We start from the raw sequence: 15,594 nt of genomic DNA, 5'->3' as shown, positions 1-15,594 counted from the left end.
GGAATATTACTCAGCCATAAAAAGAACAAAATAACGCCATTTGCAGCAACATGGATGGACCTAGAGATTGTCATACTGGGCGAAGTAAGTCAGAAAGACAGATGATATCGCTCATATGTGGAATCTAAAAAAGGGAACAAATGAACTTATTTACAAAATCATTTCTAACCTTTAAAAAGTCACCTAACCTGGTTAGTCCATATTTCCCTCATCTGTAAAGTGAAGGAGAAGATGATGTCAGGGTGGATGATAAGGCCTCTTCTAGGACCTTATTGCCTGATTATTTTATCCCATTCAAGTCTAGAAAGCTGACATCGGCAGAGCACTTACTTCAATGTTCAGGCAGAGCAAGCTTTGTAGGCTTTTAAAGAGGATAACATTGTTCCTTAAATCACTTTCCGTAATTAACTTTAATATCAGTAATCTATTCAGGTAAGAAAACAGCTACTTTCCATGAGGAAGTTTTATATGCCTTTTATTTTTATTTTGCTCTTAAGTTTGGCTTCAGTATTACTACCGAACTTGTGACATTCCTTTTGAAATGTCAACCCCTTAAGAAAAGAGAGTGTTATTTCTTTGTCTTAATCTTTTTATATAGCCATGATTTTACCCACTAGGCTAGCAAATATAAGTTGTGGGTAAGGTGACTGAGCAGCGCTATGCAATAGAAAAATAATGTGAGCCACATATGTAATTTAAATTTCTGGTAGCCACATTTTAAAAAAAAGAAAGGAAAGAGAAACAGGAGAAATTAAATTTAATATATTTAATGTAACCCAGTTAGCACAAATGTTATCATTTCAGTATCTTATCAGTGTTAAAGTATCTCAGTATTGTCAAATATTAATAATTTCTAATGATATTTTTCGTGCTGGTCTTCAAATTCCAGTGCGTACTCTACACTTCAGCACATCTCAATTTGGACGCTACATTTTCATCAGACATACTTGATCTGTATTTAGATTTTATAAAACTTACACTTGAAAAAAGTAGATTCTCCTACACAAGTTGTCTCAGACATACTTAGAAGTTTTCCAGTAATTGAGCTGAGTACTGGTTTTAAATTAAAATTGAAATTAACTAACATTAAAAATTCAATACCTCAGCCATACTCGCTACATTTCAAGTACTCAAGGACAGCATGTGGCTAGTGGCTACCATGTTGGACAGCAGGCGTTATAGAATGACTGATGTGTTCAGTGATTTCAGTGGATGATCAATATCCAAAGAGTATCCTTCTCCCTTAAGGGTAGAGATGGGAGAGAAGGATGGTTGACTGTCCCTTCAGATAGGTGGTTTGAATGGTAGTTTTCAGTAGCTATATGTGACTACAGCTATATGAGGACAAGTGGGCATGAGAAGGTATGAAAGAGCTACTTCTGCTAAATGATTTTTTTGTTTTAGTTAAAAAATAGGTGGGGAAGAGGGGAAGAGTTCATGTTTTTGCTTTTTTTTTCTGTGTGTAAACCTCTTGAAGAGTGATATTTATGAAGCAGTATATGTCACTAAAGTAAGCCAGTAGAGCAAGTATTTAGGATATCCGAGAACTATAAAGAAAGGAAAGAAGAAGAGTAGTACTTTGGGCACAGTTTGGGTTTACCCAGAAGCAGACCTAAGGCAAGGATTCAAGTACAAGCCATTTATCTGAGAGGTGATTCCAGGAAACACCAGCTGGGGAATGGAGAAATGTGGCAGGGAAGGAAAGAAGCCAATAAAGTGTGTGTTATTAAGCAGGTTACCACCATGAGCCACTGAAATTTAATCCCACTGGGGAGCTCTGGGAAATGGCCGGGAAATGTACCACAAAGTTCTACCAGCACAGGGAGGAGGGAGCTGAGGTATTTATGCACCAGCTTCCTCAGTCACTAGTTCAAGACTGCTCTCCAGTGGTGGTAATTCCTCCTTACCCACACACAGTCCTGAGTCTAGTGGTCAAGGAAAGCCATTTACTCAAAGAAATCCAGGTGCTAGCAACTGAAATTCAGGACAGTGTATACTAAAATGGTATGTGCTAGGGGGTATGGGTGGGTAATGGACACCATCTGCTGCAGACACTCTTTGACTTACAGTGTAGAATGTATTGAACAAAGGACAAGAGAGGTATATTTCAGATCTGTGAAGCTTTTTCAAAATGCATACTCAGTTTTCCAACCTTCTCTCCTTCCTAGACCTGAGATCCTGATAAAATGGACCCACTTCTCCCTGTCCTGAGACCTACTGATAGAGGCATAAAGACTAAGGAGCCGTATAAACTTGATTCACTTACCCGTTAGTCTAAAAGCATTTCATAGCAATGTCTATCACAACCAGTTGCTAGAATTTATGGGTCCAGCCAAAGGATATGCAGTGTTTTCCATTTTGGAGTTTGGGCTCTGAGAAGCCATTTACTGTCCACCAAGGTATATCATCAAGTTCTGTCATTTTTGATATGTTTTCTCAATATATTAACAGTTGGTCTTTTAACTGACCTTAATTATTTGTTGAATTTGTGATCCATGTCATCTTACCACAGGGAAAACTATGTGGGGACTCCCAGCTTCTAGAAACCAAAACAAATAATTTCTCGTAAGAAAGGGATTTTCCAATCTGAACTTTTAATAAAGGGAATTTTCACTTCTAGTTTTCAAAGACTACTGAAAACAACTTTGGAGAATACTAAAAAGAAACTAGAGATGAATCAAGGAAAGTAATGAGGCATTTAATGATTATGCAATGAATTGAGAATTCTGGGCCATTTCTACCAAACAAATAAGAAAAGTTATGAAAAGATATGATTCATGTATATTTCTCTATTCTATGCAATGGTACATAAAATAAATATCTAAAAGTTCACTAGATCCAAGATAATATGATTGTTTTTAAATTGTAATTATAAGTTCTGGCCATGCAATGTTAAAAATAGTCCAGTGGGGAATAATTGATGTGATTTTTCCCAGTAGTTCAAAGCAGAACAAAACACAAATCCATGTTTGTGTTGATTATGTGACTGTTTCAAACTAAAAATTATCCAATTTTTATTTTTCAGTACCTTAAGAGAGCAACATGAGATGGACCATTAATTGCTGGCCCAGTTATGTTCACTTTTCCTTTGAAGATTAATTTTTTTTTAAGATATATTTATTTATTTATTTATGACTGTGTTGGGTCTTCGTTTCTGTGCGAGGGCTTTCTCTCGTTGCGGCGAGTGGGGGCCACTCTTCATCGCAGTGCGCTGGCCTCTCACTATCGCGGTCTCTCTTGTTGTGGAGCGCAGGCTCAGTAGTTGTGGCTCACGGGCCCAGTTGCTCCGCGGCATGTGGGATCTTCCCAGACCAGGGCTCGAACCCGTGTCCCCTGCATTGGCAGGCAGATTCTCAGCCACTGCGCCACCAGGGAAGCCCTGAAGATTAATTTTTGATTTAAATGCTACAGAGTTTCCTTTCATTGACCAACGTGAGGTCACGTTGAATTTGCTCAGCCTGAGCCTTGTGGCCCCACGCTGTTTTGAGCTGTCCCTGTAGTATTCAGGTGCTCTAGGTTGTCCAGAAGCTCATCCTTTGTTTCTGGGTCCCAGTGAAAGCCAAGGTTGGTGTGTTCCTTCCCACCCCTACCTACCTCCTCTGGTCTAAATGCAAGTTTTACACTGTCTGGAATGTTTTAAATAATTATTTGATAGATGAAATACATGATATAATAACTATTAATATTTATTGACTACTTACTCTGCTCTGGGTCCTTTATATGCATTATCTCATTTAATCCTCACTCAACCCTTTGGATTAGGTACACTTACTATTAGAGTTTTGGAGATAATGAACCTGAAGCTTAAAGATTTAGTAAATCTTCCAGGGTCACCAAGCTAGAAGTTATTGTAAATGAATCTGCTATTTAATTCATTTATTAGATTACTAGGAAGAGAAAATGCTGGGGAGTTTTAATCTCTTGTAATCTCCTATCCTGCAATTCCATTATTCTGCTCCTTAATGAGACTTACAGGTATATTGGTTTTTGTACAAACTAAAATTAGAACTTAAAACATTTTATATGTAAGCAGAAGGTTCTCTAAGCATGATTATTTGCTCCAATAAAAACTGAATTATTGTAAAAGTCAATTTAGTATTCTGTGATTTCTCTTATGTCAGCCTGGACTCTGTATCATTTTTAACCATTCAGAATTCTCACAAAAACTAGAAGTAAGTTATTTATGATTCTGATTTACTGAATATGTTCTAAGAAAATGCTTACAGGTCAGGCTATAAATAAAATACGTTATTTTATATTCATCACTCCCCCTACAGTTATCACAAATTCATAGACAATTCTGCACACTTGTAAATTAGGAAAAAATATAAATTTTTTTAAAAGCCTGAGTCGTTGATCATCTCAAGTGTAGCTGAGGAACCAACATCAGTGAGTTAATTAAGTTACTAGAGCTTTTCCAAGGAAAATAAAGTTAGCTATTGTGAGCATCTCCTTTAAAAATTTTTTTTTTTTTTGCGGTACGCAGGCCTCTCACTGTTGTGCCCTCTCCCGTTGCGGACCACAGGCTCCGGACGCGCAGGCTCAGCGGCCATGGCTCACGGGCCCAGCCGCTCCGCAGCATGTGGGATCTTCCCGGACCGGGGCACGAACCCGTGTCCCCTGTATCGGCAGGGCTACCCATGGGGAGAGGGAAGGGGGAGGGGCAATACAGGGGTAGTGGGAAAAAGGTTATTATAAGATTGTATGGAATCGTGTGTGAAACTTTCAAAGATTGTAAGCACTGTAGAATTAAAGACTCATTCAGGGGCTTCCCTGGTGGTGCAGTGGTTAGGAATCCGCCTGCCAGTTCAGGGGACGTGGGTTCGAGCCCTGGTCCAGGAACATGCCACGGAGCAACAGGTCCCATGCGCCACAACTACTGAGCCTGCGCTCTAGAGCCCGTGAGCCACAACTACTGAGCCCGCGTGCCACAACTACTGAAGCCCGCATGCCTAGAGCCCGTGTTCCACAGCAAGAGAAGCCACCACAATGAGAAGCCCACGCACTGCAACGAAGAGTAGCCCCTGCTCGCCACAACTAGAGAAAGCCTGTGCACAGCAACGAAGATCCAACGCAGCCAAAAATAAATAAAATTTAAAAATTCATTAAAAATAAATAATAATAAAAAAGAATCTTTCATTCAAAAAAGAAAAAGTACTTAGTCCATATGGCTGACATATATTAAGTAATAAATTATGATTTTGGCTTCATTTAAAAAAATAAAGTGCACTTTAGTAACACCCGGAGTTTGACATATTTCAAGTTGTAAGCAAAGCATTGAGGGAGCACAGATGACCAGTTTTTACCCAACAACTCAGATGAATCTTTAATATTTTGAACTTAGAGGTCTTCTGGCGAAAAAATGTCAGTTGGTTTGCACTAAAGGTTATCACTTTGGTTCCTGAATGATCAATTTCTACACTCCTGAAGTCATCTTACTGTGAATTTGTGTTTATCCCCTGAAAACTATTTTTATTGTCCAGACTAAGACTGTGTCCCAGACAACATCGTTCCCATCCCCAACAAGTATAGTAGTACATGGGTTTCAGGATACATCTGGCAGTGGTAAGACAATAATAATACCAATAAAACTTAACATCTGTATTGTGGTTTTTATATGGCAGGCTCTGTGCTAAGTTCTTCACTGTGAATTACCTCATTTAATAATAAGACAAGATATTTCCCTCTGATGGGTATTTTTTCTCAGTGACTCCTGCAGTAAGATAGCTAATAGAGAATGTGGGTGGGAAGGGGTGTACAGGAGGTTTGAGGAGAGATATAAAGATATGAGGTCATCACTTGGACAAGGGGAAAGCGGGTCCAGAACAGAGTAGAACAGGTGTTCTACATTATGCTGAGTGAAAAAAAGCCAAAGGCCAATCTCAAAGGATTGCATACTGCATGATTCCATTTATATAACATTCTAGAAATGACAGAATTATAGAGATGGAGAACAGATAAGTGGACATCAGGGGCTAGGGAAGGGGAAGGAGAGGGGAAGGGGTTCATTCGAGGAAAGGGATCGTAAATTCAAAGTGAAAACGGCTGACTTGTGAGATTTTTTCTTAACCGTGTTCCCATGATGAAGCGGAGGCATAGGAAAAGAAAATTTTGTAGGCCACATTCTATGGAGAAATGGAAGAGCAAGGGAGCTAGCTGTATTTTTATAGGAGTTCTTATAATTATGGACCACATGATCTAGGCTAGGTGAGGACATAAGTGAAGCCAGGAGGGGGATGATGGGTAGTAAGAAAGTGACATCTTTGAGATCAGAGGTGGTGCAATTTCTAGGAGTGACAAGGGCCAGAGGAAGACAGTGGGAATGTGTGTCTAAGAAGGACTGGAGGAAAAGGAGGGTCAATGGAGAAGAGGGGAAAAAATAGCCAACAGGCCGGAGTTTTGGGTGGCTTATCCTTGTGAATACTAAAATTCCAGTCCATGAACAGATATTTGTACACTCATGTTCATAGCAGCATTATTCAGAGTAGCCAAAACGTAGAAGCAACCCAAGTGTCCATTGATGGGTGAATAGATCAGTAAAATATAGTTAAGTACGTACAATGGAATAATATTCATTAATGTAGCAGAAGGAAAATCTAACACGTGCTGCGACATGAATGAACCTTGAGGACTTCATGTTAAATGAAGGTAGCCAGTCACAAAAAGACAAATGCTCTATGATTCTAGTTATATGAGGTATCTGTAGTAGTCAGATTCATAGAGACAGAAAGTAGAATCATGGATGCCAGGGCCTCAGAGGAGGGGAGAATATTGTATAATGGGTACACAGCTTCCGTTCTGCAAGATGAAAAGAATCCTGGAGATGGATGGGTTGCACGACAATGTGAATGTACTTAATGCTGCTGAACCGTATACTTACAATGGTTAAGATGGTAAATTTTATGTTATGTGTATTTTGCCACCATTTTAAAAACCCTGTATATGAAAAAAATAAAATAAATTTCCAGTCCAAAGAGGATGACTGTTAGAAGCTAGGGGAGCTAAAGAGGATGATAAAAGAGGTGAACAGGAGGTTGGCAGATGAGGCCAAGAGAGGGGAGAGAGAGTTATCCATCCAGGTGGAGAGAATCTCAAAAGATAAGTGGTTTTTGAAGGCGAATAGGATGAGGTTAGGAGTAAAGGTTGGGAAGTAGCAAGATGGAGTATGGACACCCATCCATCTTCTGGCCCTGAGGTATGTGGGCTTAATAAAAATGTAAAAAAAAAGACTTGCCCTTGATCACAGTTCAGAGAAAGTAGTGTCCTCATAGGGCAGCCAGCTCAATCAAAGCAAAAAGGTGGAGGATCAAGGGAGCGAAAGCATCATTCCCAGAAGAGATGGAAGTTACTAGAGAATTTGATTTAAATTTCCGAGACTTAAATTTCCGAGAGTCATAGAGGAAGGGTTTGAGGAGCAGGACATGGGTAGGAAGTTGGGTTGGACTAGATGATGGACAGAGCAGTGTAGCTATAAGGATCTGCGAGGTAACTCATGACTTAGGAGGTCTAACCTTCCGCAGCGCCTCAGGTTGGGGATGGGGCCAGGTGACAGTAGGTTAAGCAATCCGTGATCTTGAAGGGCCTGCCTGAATGGGAGGAGTCGCTGGCTCTTCTGTGGTGCTTGGGGCCATCTGAGCTTATTCATATTTCTTCTTTATCTTCTGGGAGAACAAAACTAGGGCCCCTGCCTTGGTTATTCCCCAGAAAACATGACCAGGCAGAGTAGCTGATTCCACGAGGGACACATGAGCTCACAAGACAACTGAGGAGTATCACCATTATTAAAGAAGGTACAGAATGAGTAGATACCAGCTGAGAAAGAGTGATTGAAAAGATGGACCACAAATATTAAGGGAAGATTCTATGCAGCAGGAGCTAAATGTTGTTAAAAAAAAAAATGAGAAGAACCAATGGGAAACATTCAGTATGAAAAATACAATAGTTTAAATATTAAAGAACACAATAAATGAGGTAAAATACAGAATGGATACAACTAAAGACAGATTCATGAGCTGGAACATCAGCTTGAGAAACTCTTCCATGTGTCCGCCAGAATGGACAAAAGACACAATGAAATATCACTGTATATCTATTATGATGGCTAAAATTAAAAACAGTGAGCATTCCAAATGCTGACAAGATGCTGAGGAACTGGATCACTCATATATTGCTGATGGGAATGGAAAATAATATAGCCGCTCTGGAAAACAGTTTGGTAATTTCTTTTTAAAACCAAGTATGCAGTTATCATACAACCTAACAATTGTATTCCTTCTTGGCATTCATCCCAGAAAAAGGAAAACTTGTATTCCTACAAAAACTTGTACACTAATGTTCATAGAAGTTTTTTAATAGCCCCAAACTGGAAATAACCCTTATGTCCATCAATGGGTGAACAGTTAAACTCTGATGTACCATATTCCATACCATAGAATACTACTCAACAATGAGAGGGAATGAATTACTCATACATGCAACCTTACAACCTAGATGGATGTTAAGGACATTATCCTGAGTGAAAAAAGCCAATCTCAAAAGGTATGATTCCATTTATATAACATTCTAGAAAAGGCAAAATTAAAGAGATGGCGACATCAGGGGTTAGAGAAGGGGAAAGAGAGGGAGAGGGAATTCCTTTATGGTGATGGAATATTTCAATATTTTAATTGTGGGTAGTAGTTATATGACTCTATATGTGTGATAAAATAGAGTTGTTTTGTTAAAGAGACAATAAAAGGAGGTTTTTTTATTCAAAGGTATAACTGGGTAAGTAGATTTGTTTACAACCATTCTTGTGAAATACTTTAAAAAAAATACAACCAACTTCTTTGCAAATAGCGGAAACAGACCTCAACTATGATGACCTAATTTTTTGGTGGATAATGTACATGGTTAGGCAGAAATAGGCAAGGTCACACTGGTAGATCAACTATCTCAGTGAAAACTCCGTTTGTGGCCCCTGCTTCTTGATCGATTTCTGTTCCCACTTAGTCTTCTACCATCTTGTCGACTTCCTGACCGACTCCCCTGTGGACTCTGTCTACCTGGCCGGCCACACCGGCCACTTGACCAGCAGCTCCTCCGTCTGGAATTAGAAGATGTGTTTCCATCATAATATTCTTCAGTTTCAGGCAACTTGGCCGGCCCTGAGAGTGTTCAGTCTGAATCATGCCACTCTTCCTGTAACCTTTCTGACTCAGTGTGGGAACATCCAAGCAAATGCCCATGTTTCCTTTTAGGAGGCACATTCTGGTAGTTTGGGACACAGCACTACTACTCAGCTTTCTGTTAAGTTCTTTCCAAGTACAGCTAACATCCTGTATTTCTTCTGGGCTTTCCAGAGTCATGGTCACAGACCCCTTATCAGAGGTGATTAAAGAACGTGGTTCAAAACTTGGTGCGCCAGAGATGTGGGCTAATGCTGCAGGCAGTGCATCCACTGCCCCTTTTTCTTCTATCAGTCTCTGGGCTGATGGTCGGAAAAAATCAACAGCCGCGTAAGAAATGGAAGCCAGAGACCTGGTGGCATCCATGCTTTTAGATTTAACTAAATCCATTGTAGAAGGAACGTCTACACGTTTAAAAGTAATTCCTGCTTTTTGTTCCACATATCTTAATTGACATATTAATTGACATATGTTCCACATACCTTTCTCTTGGTTGATAAAAATATATGCAAACCCCTGTCTGGCGAGCTCTACCTGTGCGTCCAGAGCGATGAATATAGGACTCAACATCCTGTGGAGGTGAACTCTGAATCACCAGGTCAACCTCAGGTATGTCCAAACCACGGGCAGCCACATGGGTTGCCACCAAAACTTTAAAGCTACCCTCTCTGAAGCCTTTCAGTGTAATTTCTCTTTGTGACTGTGTGATGCTGCCATGTAAACACTGGGCATTCTCTTTTGTGTGTGGATTCATGACCATTTCAGTTACATTCTTTTTGGTCTCACAGAAGATAATAGCCCTCTCTTTAGACCTGCTGTAGACTTGAAGGACATCTCCAATAACTGCTGGCCTCTGAGATTAATGGCACTGGGTGGTCAGATGTTCCACAGTAGTTGCAGCCTTTTGAGTCATTTTCCCGACAAGGTCAGCCTGTTCGTATCTGGATTTCATGTATTTTTTTGCAACTTTGTATACCCACTGTGGGCAAGTTGCAGTAAAAAGTAAAGTCTGAGGATTGTCTTCAGAATCAGTTTTGTAGGATCTGTGGATAATATCTTCAACTTGTTCAGCAAAACCTAAATCTGACATTTGATCCACTTCATCCAGCACAACGTGGTGCAGTTTAGAAAGATCTCATCAGCCGCTCTGCAGGTGATCTTTGATACGACCAGGGGTCCCAACCAAGATGTCAATACCATTTTGAATATGATTAATTTGGCTTTGATATGATGTTCCACCATAAAAACACGCCACACTGAGTTTCCTACTTATATATTTGAAGTCTTTGGCTACTTGGTTTGCCAGTTCCCTTGTAGGAGCCAAAACAAGTACCTTTGGTGAGCGGCTTTTTTAAATTGTCTCTTGATGTCTTCGGAGTCTTTCAATCAAGGGGATGGCAAAAGAGAATGTCTTTCCTGTTCCTGTCAGCGCTTGAGCAATTAAATCTTTTCCTTCATATACAGAACCAAAAGTCTTAACTTGAATAGGAAAGAGATATGTTAGCCCTCGACCTTTCAGAAGCTTTATAGTCTCTTCAGAAATAAGGAAACTGGAGAATGCTCCTTCTTTCTGTTCACGTGTTAGGGTCTCTTCTAGTTGATTATCACTTGATTTATGAGTAGAGCTATCTAAGGATGACACTTGCTTTGATTTTTTTTCATATTCATCAATATCTCCATTTGATAGGTCTTTTCTTCTTGACTTCCGAGATTTAGAAAATTCATCTGAAAGTCTATTACATCCTTCCTCGGTGTCACCATTTAGCTTCTCTTTCATTTTAGCTCGTTTGGGTTTGGGAGCATCCCGGTCATCTGCAACACCATTTTCTGTTGTTTCTGATTTCCCATCTGAGTCATAATGGTGCCTTGACTTCCTTCTGTCACTCCAGCATTGTGTAATATGTTTTCAGCTTATCTTGTTTAAATCTTCATAACAGCCTTAGAAGGGAAGTACAGGTCCATAATCCCGTATCCGAATTCCAACATCCACAGAGTTCTTTTGCCTCTCCTTCCTCTGGCTCTCGGTCTCCTCCAAAGGTGCCTCCAGCTCCAAAATGTCCCCCCAGAGGAGTTTCCCAGGCATCATTCGCCGCCACCGCTGCCGCCGCCTCCCTCTGGGCACGGCGGCCACAACCACCTACGGGCAGCCACCTGTCACAGAGTTTTATACGAAGACATTTTAGGTGTAGTTTTGCCAAAACTAATGATGTCTAAGTCCTATAATCTAGTTGATTGTATTGTGCCAATCAGTTTCTTGTTTTGATAATGCACTATAATATGTAAGATGCCACCATTGGAGGGGGCTGGGAGATGGGTGCGTGGGACCTCTGTGTATTATTTTTGCCACTTATTAGTTTATAATTATTTCAAAATAAAATTTTTTTAAATGAGAGGGGGAAAGTATTAAAAAAATATGGTGACCAGAAAGATAAGTACCACCAACAGGATAATAGGAATCACAGGAGAGAAAAAATATAGGAGGAAATATTTCAATAAAGTATGAAGATAAATGTTTTAGAATCAAAGAAAGAATGAAATAGCTTGAATTGAAAGTGTTCATGTACTACCAAACTAATGGGTGAATACTCATAAATAGACCTAGTGACATTTAAGAATATCAAAGATTATTCTCAAATGTAACTCCAAAAGGTTACAAAGAGGAAGAGCAGATCACTTCCAAACAACAAGAATCATGATGGCATCAGACCTCTCTACAGCAACAATAGTGTGAGTGGATACAACCGTCATGAACACACATGCAGTTAACTATGCAAACTCAAAGTACAGCAGCAACTGACAGAATTTCAGAGAGAAAACATATAGAGCAACAGTTGTATGAGACATTTTGACACTCCCCTTTGAGACAATCAAGCAGGCGAAAATAAACAGATACAGAAGATCTAAATATAATTAATAAGCTTAATCAATGAGATATGTATACACAGCAAATAATGTTTTCAAATACACTGTTTCTGAATACAAATGGAACATTTACCCCCCAAAAATATATTAGATGATTAAGGATCAATATCAAGAGACTGTGTTCCTTTGACCATAATGCAACAATAGCAAAATAATAATGATTGCAAATGGATAACTTTAAAAATCACATATGTTTGGAAACTAACTACGTAATACTGAATAACACTTTGGCTGAAATAAAATCTGCTTCTTCAGAAATTTTTGATGTCTTACAAAGAAACTTTATTGTATAGTTTTCTTCATATAAGGCTAGTATTTATTAGGTTTATCCTTAGATATTTTATGACTTCTGCTGCTATATGTATAGATCACTTTTTCCATTACATATTCTCGTTAGGTATTACTGGTGTATAGGAACCTCCTAATTTTTGTATGTTGATCTTGAATCTTATATTTTACTGAACATTCTCCTAATTTTAATAGCTGAGTTATCTTGGCTTTTTCAGATGGTCATGTGATCCGTCAAATAATGACAGTTTGTACTCTTCCTTTCCAAGATTTACCACTTTAATTCCTATGTTTCTTTGCACCAAATATTACTTCTACTTTAAATATGGACTCATCCTTGTCTTGTTCATGATTTGAATTGAAAACTTCTAATGTTTCTTCCATTTAATGTACTATTTCTGGAAGATACTTTATATCATATTAAGTAAGTTTCCATATATTTCTCTTAATAAGGATCAGAATGGGTACCATTCCCAACATATGGCTTAGGTTTCTAAGAAGCTGGCTGCTCTACATCTCTCCATGTTAAGTCAGAGAAAAGGAGAGAGGATCTGGGATGCACATACTCAGCCCTTTTATGGATAAGACCTTGGAGTAGCAAACGTCATCTCCGCTCAACATCTCAATGGCCAAATATTCATCGCATAGCCATATCCAGCTGCAAGGGAGCTACTGATGATTAATGCTTTTCACTCAACAGCCCGTGCCCATCTGAGACACTAATATCATAGAAGTGCAAGAGAGCAGATATTGGAGGACAGCTAGCTACACCAGATAATCATATGTTGTATTCCTTTAATTTGTTAATGTACTGAAACGCATTAACACATTTTTTTTAATTCCCCCCAAAAATGGAATTTTAATGTTTCATTCTCTGGAACAAACCTGGAATCTTTGGTAGATACTAAATATCAAATTTTATTTGTTTTACTGATGTAATGAAGGAAAGACACAGTGTTCTAAATGTTTATCTAAATCTTTTTTCAGATGTATAATGTACCTTGTTTACAGTAATGCCCTTATTTTCAATGTACATATCTGATTCTCTTGTCAAAAATGTATTTGAGGGCTTCCCTAGTGGCACAGTGGTTGAGAGTCCGCCTGCCGATGCAGGGGACACGGGTTCGTGCCCCGGTCCAGGAAGATCCCACATGCCGCGAAGCGGCTGGGCCTGTGAGCCATGGCCGCTGAGCCTGCGCGTCCGGAGCCTGTGCTCCGTCCGCAACGGGAGAGACCACAACAGTGAGAGGCCCGCATACCGCAAAAAAAAAAAATGTATTTGACCTCTTTACTGTTGTTACTCTTCCTGTTTTCACACTAGGTGCTCAAACCACTTCTCAAATGAATATTTTACCATTTTGAAATTTATTTACTTTTGAGGCTCCCTCCCCTGTTGGTCCAGGAATAATTCCTGGAAAGCTGTGGAATGGAGAGAATTGTGGGGTGTGCTTATGCATAAAATATAGCACACACAGTGATGTATTAAGGTTTGGGGTGAGACATTCACCGGCAGTCTGATAGTTGGTACCCTCGTTTCTCCCTGCATGCAAACTTTCATTTACACAGAAAAACTGTATTTGAAAATATTCTAGGCCTATGGTCTTATTTCCAAAGTTCATTGAACATTAGCTCTGTACTCCATAGGGCTTCTGTCATAAAGTCTGGTCTACTTTTCCATCTGATGCTGGGCTAGACAGACACCTCAAAATCCTTTTACTCTTCCCTCTTAAACTCTTGAACCTATCATGGATTGAAAACGAGTGGCCCAAAGACTAACTCCAGGTGCTTTCCAGTTAAAAAAAACAAACAAACCAACCTTTAGATGGATGTGTGTTATTTTCTTCTCAAATCGTCTCATTTCCTATTGTCTTTTCACCGGGCTTATATTTAGATTCCTGGCCTGGCACCTGTAGGATTTGAATTTATGATTCTCTGCCAGGAATAGCCCAAGGCAGCCATCTCTTTGCATTCTAAGCCCTGGACTCTTTTTTTTTTTTTTTTAACATCTTTATTGGAGTATTTACAATGTTGTGTTAGTTTCTGCTTTATAACAAAGTGAATCAGTTATACATATACATATATCCCCATATCTCCTCCCTCTTGCGTCTCCCTCCCTCCCACCCTCCCTATCCCATTTAACACACAACTCATCTCCTCTTTGGGGAAGATTTCTCTGCCCGCCTCTCTTCCTCTGTGGTTGGTTTGCCATGTGGCTCTCCAGAGTCAAGATCACCCAAACACAAGGCACTCTCCTCCTAAATACACCTCCTCGCTTGGTTGTCTCAGTTAAGACGCATGCAGAGAGGTAGACCAAATAACCTCTAATTAGACTCTTAAGCATTACCAAACAATAAGTATAAAAAACCTATAAATAAGTTTTAAACTTTTTTGTACATGTTTTTAGACTTACAGAAAAGTTGTAAAACAAAACCTTCTTGTACATCCTTTACTGAGCTTCCCCTAATCATTAACACATTTTCTAATGTTAAATCACCCTCACCTTCCTAGGATAAATCCCCTGGGTCGTGAAGAGTTTTTACTATATGGTTGGAATCTATTTGTGAGTGCTTTATTTTTGCATCTGTGTTTGTTAAAAATAATTTTTACATTAATGCAGAAAGTGATAATACTTTACAGTTCTATGGTACCTTGCAGGCTTTGTAAGTCATTTCACATACGTTATCTCACTTGAGAATAGATAATAATCAGGAGCTGACTCTTTTTTTTTTTTTTTTTTTTTTGCGGTTCGTGGGCCTCTCACTGTTGTGGCCTCTCCCGTTGCGGAGCAACAGGCTCCAGACATGCAGGCTCAGCGGCCATGGCTCTCAGGCACAGCCGCTCCGCGGCATGTGGGATCTTCCCGGACCGGGGCACGAACCCGTGTCCCCTGCATCGGCAGTCAGACTCTCAACCACGGCGCCACCAGGGAAGCCCAGGAGCTGACTCTTTTAAAAAAAAAAGTAGATATTAAGTGTATAAATAAAAAATATCTACAAATGGAAACTGCAGGTTTCGCTTAGTGTTGACTAAGTTCTAAAGGGCCATCCGTGGAACTAAAGTAAGGATTAGGGGAGAGAGGATGCAGAGAATTGAAAAAGGATTTTTGCTCACATGAACCTAGGAGGGATCTTATCACCCTCCAAGATGCACAGGAAGGCATGGGGCCGCCAGCTCTGTAAAATATCTAGCCCTTTGCTGGTTTTCTAAACATTCTATT

The 15,594-nt window shown here is 39.6% G+C and overlaps 1 protein-coding gene and 1 pseudogene across 1 annotated transcript in view; one reads left to right on the top strand and one right to left on the bottom strand.

Annotated features, from left to right (window-relative positions):
• Positions 1–15,594, top strand: part of RNF150 (ring finger protein 150) — a 238,526-nt gene that overhangs the window by 132,595 nt on the left and 90,337 nt on the right. The window lies entirely within an intron of this gene.
• Positions 8,653–11,255, bottom strand: LOC113626040 (ATP-dependent RNA helicase DDX50-like; annotated as a pseudogene).

This window comes from Aethalodelphis obliquidens, unplaced genomic scaffold, assembly GCF_003676395.1.
Source record: "Aethalodelphis obliquidens isolate GAN/ISIS:26980383/991018 unplaced genomic scaffold, ASM367639v1 scaffold17, whole genome shotgun sequence".
Classification (NCBI taxonomy): domain Eukaryota; kingdom Metazoa; phylum Chordata; class Mammalia; order Artiodactyla; family Delphinidae; genus Aethalodelphis; species Aethalodelphis obliquidens.
The sequence above is the reverse complement of the archived record's forward strand: the minus strand, read 5'-3'. Positions and strand labels throughout refer to the sequence as shown.